At 37.1% G+C, this 21232-nt stretch overlaps 2 long non-coding RNA genes across 2 annotated transcripts; both read left to right on the top strand.

Moving 5' to 3' along the window:
- The first annotated feature begins 5335 nt into the window (after positions 1-5335).
- On the top strand, positions 5336-8574 carry LOC137495306 (uncharacterized). The gene is made up of 3 exons (XR_015477201.1): positions 5336-5460; positions 5676-5734; positions 7989-8574. It is a non-coding gene; the product is annotated as an uncharacterized LOC137495306 (long non-coding RNA).
- A 3828-nt stretch (positions 8575-12402) lies between these two features.
- Positions 12403-20915, top strand: LOC147847078 (uncharacterized). Its single transcript, XR_015477283.1, has 3 exons — positions 12403-13925; positions 14615-14689; positions 19789-20915. It is a non-coding gene; the product is annotated as an uncharacterized LOC147847078 (long non-coding RNA).
- The last annotated feature ends 317 nt before the right edge of the window (positions 20916-21232 follow it).

Below are 21232 nucleotides of genomic sequence, written 5' to 3'. Positions count from 1 at the left end.
TAGGGAAGGCAGTAGGCGGGTCAATCTGTGCTTTTAAAAACACTGTGGGTGGCGTTTAGGGAAGGAAGTGGGCGGGTCAATCTGTGCTTTTAAAAACACTGTGGGTTGTGTTTAGGGAAGGAAGTGGGCGGGTCAATCTGTGCTTTTAAAAACACTGTGGGTTGTGTTTAGGGAAGGCAGGGGGCGGGTCAATCTGTGCTTTTAAAATCACTGTGGGTTGCGTTTAGGGAAGGGGGTGGGCGGGTCAATCTGTGCTTTTAAAATCACTGTGGGTTGGGTTTAGAGAAGGGAGTGGGCGGGTCAATCTGTGCTTTTAAAAACACTGTGGGTTGTGTTTAGGGAAGGGAGTGGGCGGGTCAATCTGTGCTTTTAAAAACACTGTGGGTTGTGTTTAGGGAAGGGAGTGGGCGGGTCAATCTGTGCTTTTAAAAACACTGTGGGTTGTGTTTAGGGAAGGGAGTGGGCGGGTCAATCTGTGCTTTTAAAAACACTGTGGGTTGTGTTTAGGGAAGGGAGTGGGCGGGTCAATCTGTGCTTTTAAAAACACTGTGGGTTGCGTTTAGGGAAGGCAGTAGGCGGGTCAATCTGTGCTTTTAAAAACACTGTGGTTTGTGTTTAGGGAAGGGAGTGGGCGGGTCAATCTGTGCTTTTAAAAACACTGTGGGTTGCGTTTAGGGAAGGGAGTGGGCGGGTCAATCTGTGCTTTTAAAAACACTGTGGGTTGTGTTTAGGGAAGGGAGTGGGCGGGTCAATCTGTGCTTTTAAAAACACTGTGGGTTGCGTTTAGGGAAGGCAGTAGGCGGGTCAATCTGTGCTTTTAAAAACACTGTGGGTTGCGTTTAGGGAAGGCAGTAGGCGGGTCAATCTGTGCTTTTAAAAACACTGTGGGTTGTGTTTAGGGAAGGGAGTGGGCGGGTCAATCTGTGCTTTTAAAAACACTGTGGGTTACGTTTAGGGAAGGCAGTAGGCGGGTCAATCTGTGCTTTTAAAAACACTGTGGGTTGTGTTTAGGGAAGGGAGTGGGCGGGTCAATCTGTGCTTTTAAAAACACTGTGGGTTGCGTTTAGGGAAGGAAGTGGGCGGGTCAATCTGTGCTTTTAAAAACACTGTGGGTTGTGTTTAGGGAAGGAAGTGGGCGGGTCAATCTGTGCTTTTAAAAACACTGTGGGTTGTGTTTAGGGAAGGCAGGGGGCGGGTCAATCTGTGCTTTTAAAATCACTGTGGGTTGCGTTTAGGGAAGGGGGTGGGCGGGTCAATCTGTGCTTTTAAAATCACTGTGGGTTGGGTTTAGAGAAGGGAGTGGGCGGGTCAATCTGTGCTTTTAAAAACACTGTGGGTTGTGTTTAGGGAAGGGAGTGGGCGGGTCAATCTGTGCTTTTAAAAACACTGTGGGTTGCGTTTAGGGAAGGCAGTAGGCGGGTCAATCTGTGCTTTTAAAAACACTGTGGGTTGTGTTTAGGGAAGGGAGTGGGCGGGTCAATCTGTGCTTTTAAAAACACTGTGGGTTGTGTTTAGGGAAGGCAGTGGGCGGGTCAATCTGTGCTTTTAAAAACACTGTGGGTTGCGTTTAGGGAAGGGAGTGGGCGGGTCAATCTGTGCTTTTAAAAACACTGTGGGTTGCGTTTAGGGAAGGGAGTGGGCGGGTCAGTCTGTGCTTTTAAAAACACTGTGGGTTGCGTTTAGGGAAGGGAGTGGGCGGGTCAATCTGTGCTTTTAAAAACACTGTGGGTTGCGTTTAGGGAAGGGAGTGGGCGGGTCAATCTGTGCTTTTAAAATCACTGTGGGTTGCGTTTAGGGAAGGGAGTGGGCGGGTCAATCTGTGCTTTTAAAAACACTGTGGGTGGCGTTTAGGGAAGGGAGTGGGCGGGTCAATCTGTGCTTTTAAAATCACTGTGGGTTGCGTTTAGGGAAGGGAGTGGGCGGGTCAATCTGTGCTTTTAAAAACACTGTGGGTTGCGTTTAGGGAAGGGAGTGGGCGGGTCAATCTGTGCTTTTAAAAACACTGTGGGTGGCGTTTAGGGAAGGCAGTGGGCGGGTCAATCTGTGCTTTTAAAAACACTGTGGGTTGCGTTTAGGGAAGGCAGTGGGCGGGTCAGTCTGTGCTTTTAAAAACACTGTGGGTTGCGTTTAGGGAAGGCAGTGGGCGGGTCAATTTGTGCTTTTAAAAACACTGTGGGTTGCGTTTAGGGAAGGCAGTGGGCGGGTCAGTCTGTGCTTTTAAAAACACTGTGGGTGGCGTTTAGGGAAGGCAGTGGGCGGGTCAATTTGTGCTTTTAAAAACACTGTGGGTTGCGTTTAGGGAAGGCAGTGGGCGGGTCAATTTGTGCTTTTAAAAACACTGTGGGTTGCGTTTAGGGAAGAGAGTGGGCGGGTCAATCTGTGCTTTTAAAAACACTGTGGGTTGTGTTTAGGGAAGGCAGTGGGCGGGTCAATCTGTGCTTTTAAAAACACTGTGGGTTGCGTTTAGGGAAGGGAGTGGGCGGGTCAATCTGTGCTTTTAAAAACACTGTGGGTTGCGTTTAGGGAAGGGAGTGGGCGGGTCAGTCTGTGCTTTTAAAAACACTGTGGGTTGCGTTTAGGGAAGGGAGTGGGCGGGTCAATCTGTGCTTTTAAAAACACTGTGGGTTGCGTTTAGGGAAGGGAGTGGGCGGGTCAATCTGTGCTTTTAAAATCACTGTGGGTTGCGTTTAGGGAAGGGAGTGGGCGGGTCAATCTGTGCTTTTAAAAACACTGTGGGTTGCGTTTAGGGAAGGGAGTGGGCGGGTCAATCTGTGCTTTTAAAAACACTGTGGGTGGCGTTTAGGGAAGGCAGTGGGCAGGTCAATCTGTGCTTTTAAAAACACTGTGGGTTGCGTTTAGGGAAGGCAGTGGGCGGGTCAGTCTGTGCTTTTAAAAACACTGTGGGTTGCGTTTAGGGAAGGCAGTGGGCGGGTCAGTCTGTGCTTTTAAAAACACTGTGGGTTGCGTTTAGGGAAGGCAGTGGGCGGGTCAATTTGTGCTTTTAAAAACACTGTGGGTTGCGTTTAGGGAAGGGAGTGGGCGGGTCAATTTGTGCTTTTAAAAACACTGTGGGTTGCGTTTAGGGAAGAGAGTGGGCGGGTCAATCTGTGCTTTTAAAAACACTATCGTTTAAATTTAGGGAAGGGGGTGGGCGGGTCAATCTGTGCTTTTGAAAACACTATCGGTTGGGTTTAGGAAAGGCTGTGGGTGGGTCAATCTGTGCTTTTGATAACACTATTTGTTGGATTTAGGGCAGATAGGTGGTGGGGGAATCGGTCGGTCAGTCAGTCAATCAGTCAGTCAGTCGACAGAACAGCAGGCGTGAATGGCATCTGCGAGAGAAAGTTGAGATTTTAAAAAATGCACAAAGCGGCCTCTGGTGAATTCACAAAAACAAAAACTCCAAAAAAACGTAGCTCATGGGACATATTTGGTGCTCTCCAGAAATGTATATAGGGGCATGTTTTCAGAATGAGCCTGGGTTGGGTTTCACTGAGAGGAGCAGAAACAAACATGGGAAATGAGAGAGTCTTATATAAAAGTCAAGAGGAAATGAAACAATCGACAGCTTGAGCAAAACTCAAGGATTTGGAAATCAGTTTCAAAGGGGAACAATGTCATCTCAGAGCATTTGTTTATTCCCAAAAGAGCACGATGCACTTTATATTTTTAAAGGCTGCATCATTATAGAGTTGACCATAATGTAGTTTTTGAAATTTGCAAAATACAAGCTGCGTTAAGGAACCTAATGTTGATTATATTTAAACATTATTCAAGATTTTAAATAAACTACAACTATAAGATTATTTTGCTTATTAAACTTAAAAGGCTCTTAATAGATGACTACATTATAGCTTCAAAATGCACCACACATTCTCTATTGGAGACAGGTCGGGACTACAGGTAGGCCAGTCAAGCACTCTTCCTTTGCAGCCAGGACTTTCTGATTTGAGGATGTACATTTATCTGTATTTACAGGTGAACTCAAGTATTAAAACAAGATTATTTTGGCTTTGAGGATGTAGGACTGTCATAAAGTTTAAATTTAAGAACATTTGTCAGACCATTTTTAAGTTGAGCTGTAAAAGAATATATATTTTTAATATGTATAAAGGAAAATGCATGCTTTTGTGTTCAACAGATGATGCAATATTCAGTTTGCACTCTGTGTCTGTTGAATGCCTAATTCTAACTGGCCGATGAGCAGTCTAATGTGTTTACTTTCAGATAAATGCTCAGCTAAAGTAGATCCGGCAGGTTTTGGGCACATTACAGCTCCATATCACTCCACTGAATGAGTTATTTCACAGCTACAACAGTCAGAAATCACATCAGAACACACGAGAAGGGTTTGGAGGAGATGTGGAAGACACTAGTGCTACACACAGAAGACACTTGAGGACAAAAACCTGACAAATAAACTTTCAACGTACAACATCTTAACAGTGGACTTAGTAGCTGTGAACGACCTACAGAACAAGCAAAAATAAAAATGTAACAAAATGAAATAAATCAACAGCCAACAACTTATCTAATCAACAATTATGTGGGCTAAAATGTCAGTCATTACATTTTACAGCATCTTCATATCTGCAGTAGCTGGGTGAAAGTGCAGCGCTTTAAACAGAAAGTGAAAGAAAGTCAAACCCAAAGTGTTTCAAGATAAACATGTTATTCACAGAGGGAAAAAAGACGATTTAAAAATCTTAATGGATAAACTAAAGTAGCAGTGTTCTCTAAATAAATAAATAAATAAATAAATAAAAAAAATAAAATAAAATAAAATAAATAAAAAAATTAATTAATAAAAATAAAAAATAAAAATAAATAAATAAATAAATATATAAAACAAAAGTAAATTAATTAATTAATGAAAATAAAAAATAAATAAATAAATAATAAATAAATAAAGACAATTTAAACTATGAACAAATGCACTATTGTAGGTCAGGGGTGTCCAAACTTGGTCTTAGAGGGCCGGTGTCCAACATATTTTAGTTCCAACTTCAATTAAACACACCTGAACCAGCTAATCAAGTTTTTTCTAAGATTACAAGAAACTAAATTAAGTAAATTTAAATGATCAAAGATTAAGTAATGTCTTGTTCGCTGTAATTCATGTCAACTAACACGCATTACCTAACAAATGCAGCATTAAAAGCACTACCATAATAATAGTAATTAAATGACCAACAAATTAATAAATAAAAACAGATTCAGATCATTTTTCTGATGTTCATGCTTCACTGGTTCATCTGCTGTAACTGTCACCTGAGAGTTCAGAGCTGGTGTGAAACGTTACCAGCGAGTGTTTCGGTTTCAGACTAGTTTAGTAGTTCACAGCCTCCTGCAAAACAAGCCCACCACAAAACTCCCATCCCTCCCATCAATATATAAACACCCCAAGCTGAAAGCCACTGCACAACCTTATCTTTCAAACTCCACAATCCACGAGCTCAGGTCAGTGACAGTCTGATTACATTTCAGTGGATTCTAAGTGTGTGTATAGATGTATCACATTTATGATGAATATTAACTTCTTAGATGTAGCTGTATTAATAAGTAAGCCTCTTTAAATGATGATTACATTTTAGTTGACTTTGACACATTCGTGTGTGTGTGTGTTTGGCATGTTTAGAATGATTATAACTTCTTAACTTGATCTGTATTTACAGGTGAACTCAAGTATTAAACTTTAAGACTCTTTCTGCTCCTGAGAGTTTCTCTGGTGACGGTAAGAAAACAATTAATGGATACCTTATTATACTCTGAATCAGGGGTTCTCAACTGATTTGTCCATGGGACCCACATTTTTACATGGTCATCAACCCGCGATCCAAATTTTTAGGACTATAATATAATTTTAGGAATTATAATTAATTTGTATTTATTTATTAACATACACAAGTAGTGACAGATAAATCATGAGAAAATCACCAAGACTTGCAAATAAACAATATTTTATTATTGTCATTTAACAAAATGTCTCAAATTAAAGAAATATTACAAAGTTAAAACGACAAATATTTGGTTTCTAAAAGTGCTCTTGTGAGAGCACATCACTAATAATAATAATAATAATAATAATTATAATAATAATAAATTTTATTTATAATGCGCTTTTCTAAAACCCAAACCGCTACATATGACACTGCGCTTAGACATATTTGTTGCTATAATTAAATGAAATTTCACATGTTAAACAGTACAGTTGTCGCTCGCGCATTTCAAAATAAAAGTCTTGTGTAAGCAAAATAAGTTAAAAATTAAACATTTGTTGTTTTTTTGACCACACACTCTGCGACCCACTGAAAATGTTCCCGCGACCCACTTTTGGGTTGCGACCCACCAGTTGAGAAACACTGCTCTAAATAATGCTTGGTTGTATTAACCCAATTCTGGGTGGGTCAAATATAGACAAATCAACAGCTGAATTAAAAATGTAATTTAAATTCAAAGTAAAATATTGTGTTTGCCCATATTTTATATAATCTATTTGACTTAACATTGGGTTAATATACAACCCATTTTTTGGGTGTTTTTTATTATAATATTGAAAATATATAATCTGTTATCATTTATCATTTTAATCATTTATCTTCCATTTAAGAACAGGCAACAAAGCAAAGTGGAAAGTTTGAAATAATATATAATAATATACCACAATATTAATTAAGCTACAGAAATTTGACTAATTTTGATTATCTGAAATAAGTGTTAGGCTTCTTCAGTATCAAGAATGACATTTCCATTTGTTGTCCACATTATTAATTTTAATGTTGTGTATTATTATAGATTTAGTCTTGTCATTTTAGTTAGTATTTCCTTTTTTAGATTATATTAAAAGAACATTTTAAATATTATTATTATTATTATCATCATTTATATTGATAGACACTCACCGGACACTTTATTAGGTACACCTTACTAATACCGGGTTGGACCCTCTTTTGCCATCAGAACTGCCTCAAACCTTTAACAAGGATTTAACAAGGAACTAAATATATTCCTCAGAGATTTTGCTCCATACTGACATGATAGTATTATGCAGTTGCTGCAGATTTGTCGGTTGTTGATGCACAATTGGTACTAATAGACCCAAAGTGTGGCAAGAAAATCTCCCCCACACCATTACACCACCACCACCAGCCTGAATCGCTGATACAATGCAGGATGATCCATGCTTTCATGTTGTTGATGCCAAATTCTGACCCGACCATCCGAATGTGTCAGCAGAAATGGAGACTCATCAGAGCAGGCAACGTTTCTCCAATCTTCTATTGTCCAGTTTTGGTGAGTCTGTGTGAATTGTAGCCTCAGTTTCCTGTTCTTAGCTGACAGGAGCGGCACCCGGTGTGCTCTTCTGCTGCTGTAGCCCATCCGCCTCAAGGTTGGACGTGTTGTGTGTTCAGAGATGCTCTTCTGCAGACCTCGGTTGTAACGAGTGCTTATTTGAGTTACTGTTGCCTTTCTATCAGCTGGAACCAGTCTGGCCATTCTCCTCTGACCTCTGGCATGAACAAGGCATTTGCACCCACAGAACTGCCGCTCACTGGATATTTCCTCTTTGTCAGACCATTCACTAAACCATAGAGATGGTTGTGCATGAATATCCCAGTAGATCAGCAGTTTCTGAAATACTCAGAGCAGCCCGTCTGGCATCAACAACCATGCCACATTCAAAGTCACTTAAATCCACTTTCTTCCCCATTCTGACGCTCGCTTTGAACTGCAGCAGATCCTCTTGATCATGTCTACATGCCTAGATGAGCATTGAGTTGCTGCCATGTTATTGGCTGATTAGGAATTTGCGTTAACGAGCCATTGGACAGGTGTACCTAATAAAGTGGCCGGTGAGTGTATATCCCCCAGCAAGTGTACAAAATTACAAAATAAATTTATCAACAAAAGAAAACAGCTATATAAATGTGTCTGCTTAAATCGCTTAAACAGATTATTTACATGTATGTATATGTTTTCCCCTCTAGTAACCGAATAGCGATGGATTTCTTCAAAGCAGTGGGCGCAGTGGCGTCGGGCCTTGCCGAGGGAACGGTGGGTGTGGTCAGAGCAGTCGTGGAGGTTCCGGTGGGAATTGTGACAGGAGCCGTCGAGAGCTTCAAAGAAGCCAAAGACAACATGGACAGCGCCAGTTCAACCGGTGAAGGAATAAACGCAGCATTCGGTCTGCTGACGTCACCGTTGGCGGGCGCGGTGATGGGGGGAACCAAAGAGATTGTCCGGGCGCCGGGGAAAGTTGTGAAGGGCGTCGTAGATGGTGTTAGGAAAGTTATAGATGACTGAGAAGCTCTGAAGTTTAAAGCCTTCTTTAAATAAGCCTTCAGACTTTCCCACTGAGAAATATATATACATACATACACATATTGTACAGTTGAAGTCAGAATTATTAGCCCCCTTCGATTTTTTTTCTTCTTTTTAAAATATTTTTCAAATGATGTTTAACAGATTTAGGAAATGTTCACAGTATGTCTGATAATATTTTTTCTTCTGGAGAGAGTCCTATTTGTTTTATTTCGGCTAGAATAAAAGCAGTTTTACATTTTTTAAACACCATTTTAGGGACAATATTATTAGCCCTCTTAAGCTATATTTTTTTCTAGATAGTCTACTGAACAAACCATCATTATACAATAACTTGCCTAATTACCCTAACCTGCCTAGTTAACCTAATTAACCTAGTTAAGCCTTTAAATGTAATTTTAAGCTGTATAGAAGTGTCTTAAGGAATATCTAGTCTAATATTATTTACTGTCATCATGACAAAGATAAAATAAATCAGTTATTAGAGATGAGTTATTAAAACTATTATGATTAGAAACTATTATGTTTAGAAAGAAAAACATAAACAGAAATTGGGGAAAAAAATAAACAGGGGCAAATAATTCAGGGGGGCTAATAATTCTGACTTCAACTGTATATATATATATATATATATATATATATATATATATATATATATATATATATATATATATATATATATATATATTTCTCAACACTGGAAATCTGTGTGCATTTGCAGTATTAGCATACATCTGAAATCATGTTTAATATATTTTAGACATGCATAATGGCTGAGAAAATAAATATGATCGGCTGTTTTGCGACGTTTGAAATATATGTACACTGTATATGACAATATAATCCAAACTTGTGAACTTTTATGTCATCATCTATTGCCATACATCAGATTTCAATATCTGAGAATGACCTGAACAGTATGTTTTAACAGTGAATCATGACCGCCTTCACAATAACTGTAAATACACTGATGACTTCACAACTAGGACTTTTATAAATAAACTCTTATTTTCTCTTATAAACTCTTATCTGCTCTTATTTTTGATACGCTGTATGTATCTGTTTTTTCTGTTTGTGGTGTTTAGTATTGAGAAATTGTAATGATGACTCAGAGGGATGTGAGCTTTTATTGAAAACACAGTAATAGAAACACAGCGAACAGGAAATCCAGAGACTAGCAGCAAGAATTCAGAAACGGTAGAGCAGGCTTTGGTCAGGGCAGGCAGCAAACGGTCAGGAAGGATAACTCAGGCTTTGGTCGGGGCAGGCAGCAAACAACCAGAATTCGGGCAGGGAGGCAATCGGCAACAGAAAGGCAGTCAGAAATAGTAGGAACGCTCAGATATGTTTGGTAGCAAAACAAGACTTCGCCCTGAGTTCTTGCACTGAGCTGGTATTTAAGCACTGTGTCAATAGGCATCAGGTGCAGTGTAATCAGAGTTAGACAGGTGACTAATATTCAGGAGATGAGGGCCTCTGCTGATTGGTGAGGGGATATGACCGAACCGGTGACAGAAATATATCAAGTGAATTCATATTAAAGGGGCACCTATTATGTGAAAATCACTTTTATAATGGGTTTAAACACAGTTGTTTGGCAGCAGTCTGTAAATACATCCAGCTTCTAATGATAAACATGTATTAGCTCTGTTTTTTAAAATCAGACTTGATCAAAACAGTCTGCAGGAACACTTTGATTGACATTCTCCCTTTGTACATTAGTGACCCCCTCTCCCTCATTAGAATATGACATTAGACTTGTTTCTAAATCTGCCACTATGCTGACACACAGGCATTTGTAGCTCTGCCCTCTTTTGAATAAAGCACAATCTAATTTGCATTTTAAGTGACAGTCACCACAACAGAGAAGGTAGGATCGAAGCCTAAAAGGGTCAGTTTCGGAGAGTTAGCAAACATTATTTTTGTGGTATTTTGAACTGAAACTTCACACACACACAAACAGAGACAGCATTTACATCTTGTAAAAAGGGGCATATTGGGTCCACTTTAAAGGAATTTTAAACTGCTTTCTTCAGAAACTGTTTATATCTCACAGCCGGACAGATCAGAGATGCTTTCAGATATCTGTCATTATCTGATGAGCACAGATTTATAAATGTTCCATCACACTTTCATACTTTCAAAGACATTTTTCATTCATTCATTCATTCATTCATTCATTCATTCATTCATTCATTCATTCATTCATTCATTCTTTTATTCATTCATTCATTCATTCATTCATTTATTCATTCATTCTTTCATTCATTCATTCATTCATTCATTCATTCATTCTTTCATCCATTCATTCACTCATTCATTCATTCTTTCATTCATTCATTCATTCATTCATTCTTTCATTCATTCATTCATTTATTCATTCATTCTTTCATTCATTCATTCATTCATTCATTCTTTCATCCATTCATTCACTCATTCATTCATTCATTCATTCTTTCATTCATTCATTCATTCATTCATTCTTTCATTCATTCATTCATTTATTCATTCATTCTTTCATTCATTCATTCATTCATTCTTTCATCCATTCATTCACTCATTCATTCATTTATTCATTCATTCTTTCATCCATTCATCCATTCTTTCATCCATTCATTCATTCAGTCATTCATCCATTCATTCATTCATTCATCCATCCATTCATTCATTCATTCATTCATTCATTCATTCATTCATTCTCTCATCCATTCATTCATTCATTCATTCATTCATTCATTCGCTCACCCATTCATTCATTCATTCTTTCATCCATTCATTCATTTATTCATTCATCCATTTATCCATTCATTCATTCATCCATTCATCCATTCATTCATTTATTCATTCATCCATTCATTCATTCATTTATTTATTCATTCATTTTCTTTTGGCTTGGTTTCTGATTTATCAGTGGTTGCCACAGCGGAATTACCCGCCAACTCTTCAGGCATATGTTTTCCACAGCGCATGCAACCCTGTACTGGGAAACACCCATACAAACTCATTCACACACACACACTCATTCACTACGGCCAATTTAGTTAATCAGTTCCCCTCTAGAACATGTGTTTGGACTGTGGGGGTAACCGGAGCGCCAAGAGGAAACCCACGCCAACACGAGGAGAACATGCAAACTCCACACAGAAATGCCAACTGACCCAACCGGGACTCGAACCAGCAACCGTCTTGCTGTGAGGCCACAGTGCTAACCACAGAGCCCCTTCTAAATTATATTTTTCTACAGATTTCTGTTATTGTACTGTGTTTTGTGTTTATTTGAGGTGGTGAATTGCATTATGGGATGTTCTCTGTCCACTTTTGATGTTGAAAATTCAACTCTACAGTTTAACAAAGTGACATTCTAGTCGTTTGAAATAATATAATGTATAATATCTAGAGAAATGAGTGTGTAAAATAACAGAAAATGTGCATGTTTCTGTGGTGAAATATCCGACACCAACCCAGACAATACAGCACTGACTGCACACTATTATATATGATCATAAAAGTCACTTTTTACAACTTTTTAAAGTTAAAAGTTGTTGAAGAAAGGTCAAGATGCCATAATGCAATAAAAAAGCAGAAATAAATGAGATAAAATAATAACATGCATTACAAAATACAGAAAAGTGCTCATACACAGATGTATTTTGATGTTTTCTGGGTTGAGAGTTCAGCTTGAGTCACATCTTATTCTACATCTCTGTCATCCCCAGACTACTGATAAAGATTTTCCAATGAAACTGAACAGATTACTCTAGAATACGAAGACAAACATAATATATATGTGAATGTACAATTCTTTTAAAACACCGGCCATGAATACTGAAAAACAACACAATTCAACATTTCTGTATAAATTAGTTCAGAATGTGTTTCACTCATTCATTCATTTTCTTGTTGACTGATTTATACTTCTGTGTCAAACGCCGGCGTATGCTACGGCACTGACGCATAGCCCTTCGCCGTGGCCGTCGGCGTCACTGACGTGCACCTCTCAAAAAATGTAATTACACGTCGCAACAACGCGTAGCATAAGCTCTGTGATTGGTCGGCTTGGTAGCGCTGAAGAGTCTGGGCGGGACCGAGAGCCGCGCGATGCCGCGCGAGCGATTGTTTACAAGTGTGGAGTACCGTGAAGAAGCTCCGGATGGAAAGTTTTGTTTTGTGTTTACCTCATAGTTAAAGTTGTTGCACGTCCGCCGGTTCCTGCCTCAAAATGAGCGAGTTTGAGCCACTTGTACATCCAGGAAGTGTTCAGGAAAAGCAAAACCGCAGCGAAGAAACTCGACACAGAGGAACATTTACACCTCACTGCCAACTAGCGTTTAGGAAGTGTTAATGCAGACCAACAGAGACAGCGCGCAGAAGTATAAATGCACAGCTACACGCGTTGCATGCGCCGTGGGCTACGCCGGTCACTTGACGCAGAAGTATAAACCAGGCTTTAGTCCCTTTATTAATCTTGGGTCGCCACAGCGGAATGAACCGCCAACTTATCCAGCATTTGTTTTATGCAGCGGATGCCCTTCCAGCTGCAACCTATCTCTGGGAAACACCCATACACACTAATTCATACTCATAAACTACGGACAATTTAGCTTACTCACTTGTACCGACTGTGGGAGAATCTGGAGCAACCAGAGGAAACCCACGTGAATGCAGAGAGACCATGCAAACTCCACACAGAAGCGCCAACTGACCCAGCCGGGACTCAAACCAGCAACCTTCTTGGGTGCTAACCACTGAGCCACGAATATTATAATATATAACTAATACTGATTCACCTTTATTAAGTTCCTTATTGAGTAACTATATTTATTGAGTAGTTATCTTTAAGACATTGTGGTTAGAGAGTTAATTTAAATACAACTTTAATGATTTCTTGATTATTAACCAGTATTTAATGACTTCTTTGAAGTAACTTAAATCTTTGAAGCCTCCTTAAAGCTGACCTAAAGTCACATAGAGTATATAATCCCTGGCAGCAGCCAGCCTGAAGTTCTGTGGAAAGCAGAGCGTCTGATTACAGATGTGTATGTTTCTCTGGAACAAACTTATTTTGACTTTATTTCACTTAAAGATGACAACAAAGATCACTGAGATTTCAGCTGAACATACACAAGAACATAAAGACTCACAAAAACTGCAGTCAAGTGTTGTGCTTCTCTCACTTTTTGTCTTCTAAAAAAAAACAACACATCTACATTAACAGTGTATATTTTTTCCAAAATGTTTTTTTTTACATTACATTGCACAAACTGTGTATCATTAAAAACAATTAACAGAATATTGGCAAAACTGTGTATATTTTGTTCCCTTATACGATCACTAATCTATTGTATATACAGTTGGAGTCAGAATTAGAAACAGTGCATCTTTCCCCCCCAAAATGTGTTTTTCTTCTAAAGTGTATCTTTTTTCCAAAAGTGTCAGATTTGTTTACAGTTTGTTGAAGAAACTGTGAGATGTAATCAGTCTGAGATGTTGATATCAGATCCTCAATGCCATATATAAGCACTCTTGAGATGATCAGAGGGTTTTTTCTTCATCTACTTACTTCCTGCATCTCTTCAGACAAACAGCAACAGCAGCTTCACCAGGTGAGAATCTCACACACTCATAAACACTCAATAGTTGACTTAACTGTAGAAAATATATGATTAATAAATTACTGCAATGTCTTTGAACTTGTTAAAATAACAGAACTTACAATTACTTAATTAAATATTAAATAAAATTTTCTTTTATAAGTTCAGTTATGACATTAAAATTGCAAGTCATATATAAACTATTGACAATAAGGTATAAAATATAAGCTGACATGACATGAGCAGAAACAATAAGAGTTTAAATATATATATATATATATATATATATATATATATATATATATATATACATATATATATATATATATATATATATATATATATATATATATATATATATATATATATATATATATATATTTTTTTTTTTTTTTTTTTTGAAACTCTTCATTTAAAGTATATGTCCATATGAAACAAGTGCTGAGAAAAAAAAACCTGAGAAATGTGCAGTGCATTCTTGTCTTTCCCCCCAAAAAGAAAGAAAATAAAAGGAAAATTAGTAATCTCAGGCACCTATTTTGGATAAACTTGCCAATATCTGCAAATGGAAGTCAAAAATATAAAAATGAATAAAAACTTAATATAATAACTATATTAGGAAGCAGAAAACAAAATTAATTCTTGAAATAATTCACTCAGAGATGAGACATATAATCAACACTCTTCACAAAACGTTACAGAATTACTGTTTCATTTGAGATCTACTGTCTCATTCAGAGCAGCTCATCTGACTCCTGTACGAGTGCTTGGAGAAGGTAAGATCTTACATAACACATCTTAATATTGTACATAGTAATATACCTGTATGCATACATTTGTCAGTTTGACTATTTTATGCTCTCTGTTTTACATATTATAAAACACCTTTGTTATCTGTGTAATATTTTGGTAACACTCTATTTTGATGGTCCATTTGAGTATTAGTGTCTGCTTAATATCTGCTGATACTGCTGCTAAACAGACATTTAACTGACTATAAGAGACTTTGCAAGTACATGTCAACTAACACTAACCCCAACCTAAGTCCAATTATAATTAGGCCCACACGGAATCTGCGCGTGCAGAATTCCGCAGATTTTCCACAGATTTTTAGCCCATCATTAATTCATTAATTCATCCTTAAAACTAAATTTATTAAATTTAAACTTAAATTAATTACAGCAATATTATTGACTAATGCGAAAATGTTCATCTGATTTACGTACAAAACAGTTTGTAAAGTCATATTTTTAGTAGAGATATTATATGAGAGACTTGCTTTGTTTACCAAATAAGTGGATCTAATTGGATTTGCATTTTAAACATTAAATGAAAGTTTAAAATATATTATTTTTTATTTCATATTTTAAGGTTTTGGTTATTATACTCCCAAAATAATTCCGCATAAATCCGCAGATTTTTACCAAGATTCTCCGCATAAATAGCAATAAACGTCTGCAGATTCCTACTTACAGTCTAAAGAGAATTAGTTGCAAAAATTCAACAAACGGACCATAAAAAATAAAGTGACCTAATATTTTTATCACGTAATTATGTAAAAATACCAGACCATAAACTCTTTCTGAAGGATCTCTGGAATATTTAATTCAGAAACACTTGTTTCTGATTGATCAGTCACCGGGAATAATATTCCAAGGAATAATATTCTCCAGTCACAACCATTTAAACCAATATGACAGATTCGTAAGTGTGAAACTATTAATCTTGACCTTAAGTCTATTCTTATATGGTATAGGCTTATTTGTGGTTTTTGGCTGTTTTGCGCCATCTTGTGACTGAATAATTATAATAACAACAACAACAAGTAGATTAGCCTTTCGAAATCATTTACGGATCCTTTAATTAATAAGCTAGTAATTTATTTAATTCTTAATTATTACAGCTCAAATCAATGTTTTGTGTCTGATAATGTTTGTGGCAAACAGCTGTGTTATAATCCTGATAATGTTCATATAGAAGGTTATTTTCACAGAATGAAGCACTCAAGTCTCATACAAAAATTGCTGATAAAAATGTTGGGATTTATTCTGCAATATCCAACAGCTGAATGCACATTATGCATCATGTAGAACAATTACTTATCCTATTTACTGTCTTAATTACTTTGGATAAAAGATGAAAAAAAAAATAAAGCATTCAATAGTATTTAGTTTAGTTCATTTCATATTTGCACATTTAGACATTCTCTTTAACTATCTAATTTCATAAAAGTGCTAATTGTAAACAGTGAAATCATATTAGCATCCAATGAATATCAAAGTACATCAATCACTGTCAATCAAATAGTGCTGAGGTTGTTGTAAAGTCATATTTACATGCAATTTTTGACTAAATTGTCAAAGTAGCATGGTAAAAAAAAAATTAACTGTGTCACAAGCTGTCACTTTGTCCAAAAATAAACAAATATACAGTGGCCAAGAGAGCTTAAATGTGCTGCAGTTGAAGAACACACATGCAATCACAAAAACACCAGCAAACTAAGAAAAGATCCTCATTGGTTTAACAGCAAACCTGTTGCAAATCCTCACCATGTAAACACATTAAAAAACAAAATGCAAGTCCTCACACTGCATGCAAATATAACAAGACATACCCGGCTATGTAGGTTACGGTTACTAAGGCTAATAATATACAAAAGATAAAGGAATTGGTGTAATCAGGATGTTAAAATAAGCACACACACACAAAAAAAACCTCACCTTTCAAAGATCACCAACAACTTCACTCAGCAATAGTCACGGCACAGTAAACATGATCCGAAATACACAGGTCACATGACTAAACTGTTTTGAAAAGCCTTGGTCATGTGACTAAAGCAATTCAAAGCATCGATCATTTCAGTAGTTTCGAGATATGGGGTCCGTTCTTCGTACGTGGATTACTCAGTTAGCTGGATTTGGATATTGACGATTTGACACGATCCAGGATCGTTTCGTTCTTCAAAGCTGATTCGAGAGTTGTCGTCATAGCAACAGTTCTGTTAGCTTAAACCTGATCGGGAGCAGGTTCAATTCATATAAACAGGATTAGATCGGCTCAGTTCAAGCAAACATAATACGGAAAGTATGTTCTGAATTCTGATATTTTCTTACAGTAGTAGTTATATACACTTGGGAAAAGAGTAAATGTTTTTTAAACCATATATAAAGGTATAGTTATTAATAAAATAAATATATATTAATAAAACGTATGCAATCTGCACTCTTGAAATGAAAGTACAAAGACTGCCACCTGGTGGTGCAAAGAGAAAACTTATTGATATGAACTTTTTAGATCGCTTTAGTACAAATTGTGTATAATAGAAATGCAGAATATGTGACTTTTTTTTAAAGCAATAATACATTTATGCAGTCATAAACATGTCTTGATAGTTAATATGCCAGTGATTTGATGCTTCACAAAAGTTGCAGACGCCTTTACCAACATCAAAATGCTTTTGTAAACAACCAGTTATTCTTTACACAGATTAAAAAAACGGCTACTATAATAAAGAAGATCTTTTCTAGATGTGGAACTAAATACATTGATTTGCATTGAAATACATGATGAATACTCTTGACACATGAAAGAGTAAAGCCTGCAGCTCACAACACATGTGGAAGGTTATTGCGTGTCATATTTAACAAGCCGTTTACTGCTAATTTGATGTAATTTTGCTCACATGGATAATTGAATATTAATCAGATGATGTCATTACGCTGCTGTGCCGTCAGCCAATCGCTGCATTGCTGATCATGATTTGGAGGATCCATAGATCTGTCCTTCACAACACACAGCGATCTCAGATCAGTTCATCCAGACATTCTAATCTGATTCACGAACTTGTTTGAAGAACCAAATTAGCGAGAGATCAGTTATCAAGATTAAAAGATCCAGGATCTGCCAAATCATCTTAGATCATTTAAGCGAGGTACGAAGAACGGACCCCTGGGAGATTGTGCGTGTGCATATAGAGCAACTGTGCTGCAAATGTCCCGAGTTCAAATACTGACTTGTACAAATATTCTGAAATTATGACGATGTATTTTAATAATGTTCCTTTTTATGACCAAGACAAGACATATTTGTTTACGTGTGCATTCAGATATCAGACCAATGTTAAAACAAAACATGTTACAAGAACAGAGCATTTAAAAATGACAGCTGCATCCCCCTGGATTGAACCCATTATCTCTGCATGCTAGTCTGGAACTCTCACTGCTTGACTAAATCACTTGAAACCTCAACTCTTCAATGTGGGGTTTAATACTTCAATGTGCGTAACTGTTTCTTTGCTGAAGCTATTTCATAACAATAGATAAAAATGACCACTGGGTGTCACTAGAGACAAAAGCTTTGACACATTTGCTTTGGCTGTTTCAGTGTTTTATGAAGCCACGCTCTGAACACCTGGGCCCGGTTTTTCAAAAGGTTTAATCCGGATAAAATTGATCCGGATTTAGTAATCCTGTTTTTGCGATCCGTGATCATGTAATCCAGCTTACTTTTTGATCCAGTTTTTCAAAGCAACATTGGATTGGATCAATCTGATCCGGATAGGAACTTTTCAGGATCACTAAATCTGGATTACCACTGATCAATCACAATGTAGATGGATAGATAGGCCTATGTAAACAGCAACAAGTAAAATAGTCAGTGTGGGTTAAATATAACTTTATTTTTTATTAGAAATGAAAGCCCACATTTAAAAAAAACAATAAAAACCCCACCCCATCCTCTTCCAGCAGTCCGTTTATCTGAGACCTACAACACTGTACATTGAGGTATTTATAATAAGCTACAAATATAGATGTAAATAAAAAAAAATGTTAATGTCAAAAACTCCACAATAATTTCAGACTTCCTCATCTGATATGGAGAGAGCAGCTTGTCTGAGCAAAGCCTTTAGGAGGTGAATCTCAAATCTGGCCTTGGTTTGCTGTTGAAGGCAGCAAATCTCAAATCTGGCCTCGGCCAGATGAAGCTGTGCTTCTGCCCTTTCAGTCTCTTTTTGCAATTGTTGAAGGTGATTTTAAAAATCAGTGATTGCCATTCTTTGCATTTTCTTGGTTATTCTGTAATCATTGCATGCATCACTAATAAATATTCTAAAAACAAAAATATTTTCCATTGTGATACATATATATATATATATATCAATTAGTGACTGAATAAAATGTATTGTTTCTGGTCAATTTTGCCAGCTGTTTGCTGTAGGCCTATACTGAAAGCCTAAATATGTTAAAGCCAATAATCACTACAGCCTGACGGATGAACAAATAAAATTAAAACCTTATGAATAAATAGTATATCTCGTAAGATACTGCATGATCCAAAAATAGTATTGTTTCATACATTTTTAAAGTTTTCATTACATTTTGGGCATGAAATCCACGCTAAATCCACCCTTCTGATGGGATCAGTTTAATCCAGGTTTTTTGGATCAAAGTGATCTAAATCCTACAAAAAAGATCTGAAAAACCCAAACTAAAGGTTTGACCGCATCAAAACCAAGATTAGATTACGTGATCTAATCCGATTAGGTAATCCGTTTTTTCTTTTGAAAAACCCATTTTCAAGATTTGATCCAATCCCTTATCCAAAATCCTAGTGGATTACTTTTGAAAAACCGGTCCCTGGATTTACAGCACATTTTCTTAATGTCATTGCGCTGTAAGGATTCGCAACATGAGTGCTGTCAAAGCGATGAGGATCTTTTCCTAATGTGCTGGTGTTTATTGTAATGCATGTGTTTTCTTAAATTGCAGCACAACCACCGTACATATAAGTGCCAATATAAAATCAACTTTACCTAGTTTTAAATCCTCACATGTGATATATGTGACATTTATAATTCTCTCTCATTTGCTCACAGGAATCTCACAATATCTACAAGAGCAAAAAGAAGAAATGGATTTGTTTAAAAAGCTAAAGGATGTTCCCGATCGGCTGAATGAAGCTGTGGGCGGCATGAAAGAAGCTGCGAATAAAATCGCTGATGTTGCTGACAGCATGAATAACGCCGGTGATAAACTCAGCAAAGCTCTGCCCGGGAACAAAAAGTCCATAACGAAGACATCCCAAAAATTCATGCAAGGCATTACAGGACGTTTCAAGTAAAACCTGTATGACCGCAAAAAGAACCAACATCTGATTATATTGTAACTAATATAGAATTCATTCGTTCATTTTCTTTTCGGCTTAGTCCTTTATTCGTCAGGGGTCGCCATAGCGGATTGAAACAACAACTTATCCAGCACATGTTTTACACAGTGGATGCCTTTCCTGCTGCAACCCAACACTGGGAAACACCCATACACAGTCTTGCACACACTCATACACTACGGCCAATTTAGTTAACCAATTGCCATATACACTGAGAAATAAAGGTATGAGAGCTGTCACTGGTGTGATACTTTATCAAAAGGTACACATTTGTACTTAAAAGGTCCATGTTGATACCTCAAAGGTAAATATTAGTACCTACAAATTTTAAGAGGAAGACTTTTGTACTTTTTAGGTACTAATTTGTACCCTTCAAGTATTAATATGGACTTTTTAGGTATACGTTTTGAAAAGGTACCACCCCAGTGACAACTTGCATACCTTTATTTCTGAGAGTGTAGCGCATGTGTTTGGACTGTGGGGGAAACCGGAGCTCCTGGAGGAAACCCACGCAGAACATGCAATATTCCACACAGAAATACCAACTGACCCAGCCGGGGTTGTGCTATCAAGGCAATCGTGCCACCCACTGTGCCACCGTGACACTCATTATAGTATTTATACTAATTATAATTTATTAACTTCATTACTGTATATTTACTTGGTAGCAACTCACTTTAAAAAAAAATAATTTAGCTTACCTATTGCTTCTTCATTAAAACTGTGGCTTTGAAATGTACGCTGTGCATGGATGCCATGTGAGCATTTCATTGTTTTTGATCTGAATGTGTAATGTATATCTTGAAAAATGACAAAAATAAAATGCTTTCTGTATCAGCAATGTGAACGTTTATTTTCTTTTATTCGTTCTACAGTTTTATTTTTAATTACAGTTGATAATTTACTGACGTCAAGAAAAGATGGAGCGACAACTGAACAAAACATGCAAGACATAACATGACTAGTGTCTGGACTCTAAACAAGAATTAACAAGACTGGAGTGGCAGTATGCCGACTGCACTTGGATAAAACACGAGGTGCTTTTTTTTTTTTACTAATCTAGACATATTGTGTACATATTGAATTTGAGACAGAAGAAATATGATATTTCCTTCTTTCTTTTCCCTTACTGTATACTATTAAGCTCGATTTCT

This window comes from Danio rerio, chromosome 1 (genome assembly GCF_052040795.2).
Source record: "Danio rerio strain M-AB ecotype USA chromosome 1, GRCz13ab, whole genome shotgun sequence".
NCBI classification, from domain to species: domain Eukaryota; kingdom Metazoa; phylum Chordata; class Actinopteri; order Cypriniformes; family Danionidae; genus Danio; species Danio rerio.
The sequence above is the reverse complement of the archived record's forward strand: the minus strand, read 5'-3'. Positions and strand labels throughout refer to the sequence as shown.